The sequence below is a fragment of the Meles meles genome, chromosome 21 (assembly GCF_922984935.1).
Source record: "Meles meles chromosome 21, mMelMel3.1 paternal haplotype, whole genome shotgun sequence".
Lineage (NCBI taxonomy): Eukaryota > Metazoa > Chordata > Mammalia > Carnivora > Mustelidae > Meles > Meles meles.
Window position 1 is genome coordinate 28,579,733 of NC_060086.1, and position 6,694 is coordinate 28,586,426.

The window sequence follows — 6,694 nt, forward strand, 5'->3', positions numbered from 1 at the left end:
AAAAATACTGAGAAATTAGTTATTCTAAATGTCACCTTTTTGGTACTCAGAGACCTCCAGTGTCTTTCTGCTGCCCACCAGAGTCCCCTCCATGAGAACCAGAGTGGGATACTCAGGCGGATAAAGTCTTGGAATCAAACACACTTGGGGAACTATCTGTGCTTTACCACCTAGTGGCCAGAGGCCCTGGCTAATTCCTCATCTGCTTAAGTCACAAGATGTTGAAGGGCCAAAATGCAAATGTCACCACCTGCATTACTGGTAACCACCACCCAGGAAATAGCACATGTAAAGTACCCAGAACAGGGCCCAGGACTCCAGAATCTTCTCACATGCATTTAATCTACTATTCCACTCCAAACTGCAAACTGATCTTCAATCTGTACAGTGGGAGAGCTCTACTGTCCAGAAGTCCCCTTTACTATACTACCAATGCTGTATTCATCATTTCTTTTTTTTAAGGATTTTATTTATTTGAGAGAGTGAGAGAGAGAGAGAGAGAGAGAGAGCATGAGAGGGGAGGTGAGAGGGAGAAGCAGACTCCCCATGGAGTTGAGAGCCTGATGTGGGTCTTGATCCTGGGATTCCAGGAGCATGATCTGAGCTGAAGGCAGCCACTTAACCAACTGGGCCACCCAGGCACCCTGTATTCATCATTTCAACATCAGCATTTGAAGACCTACTATGTACCAGGTCCTTAATCATCATAGTCCCCGAAGCCCATAAACCGTTCATTACCCCCATTTTCATCCTGCCCACTTCCACTTACTCCCTACTGCCTTTAGTCTCTCTCCCCTCAAGACGCATAATACATGCTTTTTAAACCACCCTTGTGACACACACTTGGTCTGGCAATATTTGGCTTCTCTAAGCCTCTAGCTTCCTGACAGGCTCAGAGAGTGAGCCTGTACCTTTCCCCCAACAGCCAGGTCATGCCAACGTACTCCTCCCAGATTTGACACTCACATCACATCATCACTGACTTCTTAAACATTTCAAACCAGAAGTAAACCATCTGAGTCTCCCTAATTGTGCAGTCTGTTCCCCCACCTGGTCACCTGTCTCAATTGGTAGCAACTCAACCTGTGTTGTCACCAGTGCTGCAAACCAGAAAAAAGCAACTGGGAAGAGTTAAGGGGCTAAGGAGATGAGATGAGTCAATGCATTTAATTCTTGCTGGATTAGAAACCACATCAAACAGCTATATTAAGAAAAGATTATCAGGGAAACAGAACACTGAAATCTTACCTTCAAATGAGTTTTTACTGAGAAGAGAGAGAAACAAAATAGAACTTGATGGAAAAAATATTTTTAATAAAAAATATACTTCATGACAAAACAGTTAAAAATCATCAAAACACTTAAGACTCTACCAAGTAAGTACTAGGGTGATTAATGAATTCAGTAAAGTTTCAGGATACAAAATTAGTATACAGAGATCTGTTGCATTTGTATACACTCCTAATGAAATTGCAGAAAAAGAATTAAGAAAAAAATTCTGTTTACAATTACCCCAAAAAGTTTAAAACACCTAGCAATAAACCTAACCAAGCAGGTGAAACACCTGTGCTCTGAAATCTATCCAACACTGGTGAAAGAAACTGAAGATGACAGAAACAAATTCATGAAAAAATTCCATGTTCATCAACTGGGAGAACCAATATTAAAATGCCCATACTACCTAAAGGAACCCACAGTTTTAACGCAATCCCTTTCAAAATATCAACACCAGTTTTCACTCAACCAGAACAAAGAATCCTAAAATTTCTATGGAACAGAAAAGATACTGAGTGGCCAAAGCAATCTTGAAAAAGAAGAACAAAACTGAAGGTAACAAAAGTCCAGATTTCAAGATATACTAGAGCACTGTAGTAATCAAAACAATATGGTCTGGCACAAAAATAAACACACAGATCAATGAACAAAACAGTCCAGAAATAACCCCATTCTTGTATGGTGAACTCATCCATGACAAAGGAGATCAGAAATGCATGGGTGCCTGGGTGGCTCAGTGGGTTAAAGCCTCTGCCTTTGGCTCAGTTCATGATCCCAGGATTCTAGGATTAAGCCCCACATCCGGCTCTCAGTGGGGACTCTACTACCTCCTCTCTCTCTATGCCTACCTCTCTGCCTGCTTGTGATCTCTGTCAAATAAATAAAATCTTAAAAAAAAGAAATGCACAATGAGGAAAAGATCTGTCTCTTCAACAAATGATGTGGAAAAACTGGACAGCCACCCACAAACAATGAAATCGCACTTCATCCTTACACCAGGCTCAAGAAAGACTCAAAATGGACTAAAGACTTACATGTGAGACCTGAAGCCATAAAATTCCTGAAAGAATATATGCTGTCATTTCTTTAACATCAGCCAAGGAAACAGTTTTCTAGGAAGGCCTCCTCTGGCAAGGGACACAAAAGCAAAATTAATACACTGGGATTACGATGAAATATAAACTGCTCAGTGAAGAAAACTACCAAAAAAACCACAAAGAGAACATATGGAATGTGAGAAGATGTTTGCAAATGATGTGTCTGATAAGAAGTTAATATCCAAAATATGTAAAGAACTTATACAATGCCACACCCCCCCAAAAAAAACCTCAAATGATCCAATTAAAAAATAAACAGAGGACATGAAGAGACATTTGTCTATAAAGAAATAAAGATGGGAAACAGACACATGAAGGGGTGCTTACTATCACTAATCATGGGGGAAATTCAAATCAAAATAACAATGAGATAGCATCCCACCCATGTCATAACAGGTAGAAGAAAAACTGTAAGAAAGAACAAGTGTTGAGTACTAGAACAAAAGGTACCCTCACTCACTGTTGGTGAGAGTCCAAACTGGTGCAGCCACTATGGAAAACACGATTTGGGTTCTTCACAAAATTTATAAATACCACAGGATCCAGTAATCTACCCGAGGTCAATGAAAATGCTCATTTGAGAAGAGAAATACACCCCTACCTTAAATGAAGCATTATTACAAGATATGGAAGAAACCCAAGTATCTATCCACATATCAATGGATAAATACTCAGTCATAAAAAATGTATGCGATCATGCCATTGACGACATGGATAGGTCTAGAAGATATAATGCTAACTGAAAGAAGTCACTCCGAGAAAGACATAACATATGATTTCACTCATATGTGGAATAAAATAAGGAAAAAAGATGAATCAAAACAGACTCTTAAATACAGAGAACAAACTGATGGTTGACAGAGGAGAGGTGGGAAGAGGGATGGGTGAAAAAGGTGAAGGGGATTAGGAGGACACTGATGGTGATGCGCACAAGACTCATGTATACAATGGATGAATCATTATATCCCACACCTGACACTAACATAACACTTTGTTACTTATACATGAATTAAAATATTTCAAAAAGAATACTGTCACGACAACAGATTTGTTGATTTTGCTACCTTGGAATGAAAATATGATATATCAAGTTTCTGAAATCATGAATCAATTGGAAAAATGGCAGTATTGTCATAAAATTGCTCCTATCCAGATATATAATTGAGTAACTATAGCAGGTCTGTGCGGTATATGCCGTTATTTCCCCCCCTCCAAGTGATTATGCCCCCTTGCACCTTCTACAGCAAATTACCTTAATTCCACATGCAAAAGTTCTCTGTGTATGAATTCAGTTGTGCAAACCTTAAAACTGTATACCTAGGAAATACCTCTTCTCAAAATCAGTGAACTGAGGGGATAGTCTTATGTCTAAAATATACCTATATCAACTACATACATACAAATAAACTATCAAATGAAATACACTCCAATGAAATGAAATCATATTGATACAGATACATTCCTTTTTTATATGACTAGTCAATATGGGAAGAAATTTTCACCTGTGTGGGGAAAGTTAGTAATAACCTACAACAACAAATGCTGATGTTATAGAAAGGTGCATTCTTCTTAGATGGCCTATCTTCTTTCTTACAACAAGTCACAGAAAGGAGCCTTGACAGTATTAAGACTTAGGAAGATATATGAATATATTATGTGAATTAGAAAATAAGCAAAACATAAAAGTGGAGAAATTGGAAATGTATGAATCAATGGACACTAGCATCATTTTTAACAAAAATACCATCATGTTTTTTCTTCTGAGATTTAAAAACTGTGCTTAGTACAATCCTCTCCATATTTGGAACCTGTCTTGATAATTTCCTTTTTTATTTTTTTAAAGACTTTATTTATTTCTCAGAGAGAGAGAGAGCAAAAACAGACAGAGGAGCAGGCAGAGCAGGCAGAGGGAGAAGCAGGCTCCCCACTAAGCAAGGAGCCCGATGCAGGATGCAATCCCAGGACCCTGGGGTCATGACCAAGCAGAAGACAGCTGCTTAACTTACGGAGCCACACAGGTGTCCCAATAATTTTCTTAAAAAGATTTATTTATTTTTTTATTTTAGAGAGAGACAGAAATGGAGCACAAGCTGGGGGAGCACAAGCATTGGGCTCCCAGTGAGTGGGGAGCCTGATACAGGACTCAATCCCAGGACCCTCAGATCAAAACCTGAGCTAAAATCAAGTCAGATGCTTAACTCACTGAGCCACCCAGGGGCGCCCCCACCCCTACTTGGTGTTTTGAGGGCAAGTCTCCTAGATTTCAAGCTCCACAGCCTGTGTCTGAGCTCTGAAGGCTTTACTTGGGATCTATTAAAGGCCTTTTTTTTTTCTTAATTAAATCATCTCTGAGAGTCCTCTTTTGGCCTTTAAGTGTGATTCAGACTCTTCCTGAAGGAACTGTGCTAGTGGTCTAATTCCTACTTGGAATGGGACTGCCCCTAATGGAACTGGGCTAGGCCCCAATCTCAGTCCCTTGAAAGGCAGACCTTTCTAGTGGGATCTGTGCCAGCTGGAACAGTGTAGGCTTTGGTCCTATTCACCTTTGCAACTGAACTCTTCCCTTTGGGACTCTGCCTGATGCAACTGCACTAGCCTTCAGTCTCTGGTCTGTTTGGGACTGAACTGTTCTCTCTGAAACTGACCTGGCCTTTGGTCTCATTCCTTCTGGAAACAAGCTGTCCCTGAAACACTCCTAAGAAATGGAATCCCAGTCATCAAAGTGATTTGAGAGCACCATCCTGAGGGCAAAACTACAATATATGTGTACACACACATACACACACACACACACACACACACACAGGAATATTAACTCAGCCACCAAAAATGAAATCTTACCATTTGCAACAATCTGGATGGAACTAAACAGTATTATGTGAAGCAAAATAAATCAATCAGAGAATGAATTTCCATATGATTTCCACTCATTCGTGGAATTTAACTAACAAAACAGGATCATGCGGGAAGGAGGAAAAGATAAAATAAGATGAAATCAGAGAGCGATACAAACCACAAGAGGCTCTTAACTATAGGAAACAAACTGAGGGTTGCTGGAGGGGAGATGGATGGAGGCAGAGGATAACTGGGTGATGGGCATTAAGGGGCCATAGGATTTAAAGAACTTGGGCTGTTATATGCAACTGATGAATCAGTGAACTCTACTTCTGAAACTAACAATACACTATATATTTATTAATTGAATTAAAATATAAGAAAATTAAACTCAAGGGCGCTTGCATGGCTCGGTGGGTTACACCTCTGCCTTCAGCTCAGGTCATGGTCTCAGGGTCCAGGGATTGAGCCCCACATCGGGCTCTCTGCTCAGCAGGGAGCCTGCTTCCCCCTCTCTCTGCCTGTCTCTCTGCCTACCTGTGATCTCTGTCAAATAAATAATTAAAACCTAAAAAAAGAAAATGAAATTTAAGAAATAATTATAAGAGAAGAAGCAAGAGAGAGAGAGGAAGCAGAGAGAGGGGAAGCAAGACGGTGGAGGAGTAGGAAACTGAAATAGCATTACATCCCAGGAGGTCAGCTAGATAGTTATCAAACACCTACAAACTCAACAGAAGATAGAAGAGAAGAAGAGGAGCAATTCTAGGAACAGAAAATTGACCACTTTCTGGAAGGTAGAACATGCAAAGAAGTAAATCCGACGTGACGGGAAGATAAACAGGGTGGGGGAGGGAGCTTTCAGCAGGCAACAGAGCACAAAAACAGAACTTTTAGAAGTCTGCTCCACTGAGGGACGTCATTCCAGAGACTAAGTGGGGCTGGAACCCTTGCGGGGGCAGTGTAATCTCAGACCTGTGGGGTCACAGAAAGACCAGGGGTTTCTGAGTGTGGCAGAGCTGCCAAGTATCTGAGTGGGGAAGGCAGCTACAGAGATGGAGCCAAAGTGGGGACTCTCACCTCAGGCTTACCTTAAACAGTGATTTAAGACACAGCAGGGACCCCACAAGTGGCAGATCTGGAGAGACCCCCTCCATCCTCTTCCAGGAAGAGCGGCGCTGGAGCACTTGGCAGGAATCTGATGGGTTTGGAGACTCCAAATGGGGCTGTGAGCCAGAGATAGAAACTTTCGGTCACAGGTTGGATGAGCACGGGGTGCAGCTGGAGACCAGGGAGAGGGGAGGGATGGACTGCTCTTCTCTGAGGGAAAACTGAGGTTGGGGCCCCAAGATCCTGGCACCTCTGGGGCAGAGGCTGGTAGGCTGCCATTTTCATTCCCATCTTCCAGAGCTCTACATAAAGTGTTCAGGGAACAAAAGTTACTGAGAGGGAACGCAAGCAGATTACTTAGCCTGGCCCCTGGCAAGGGC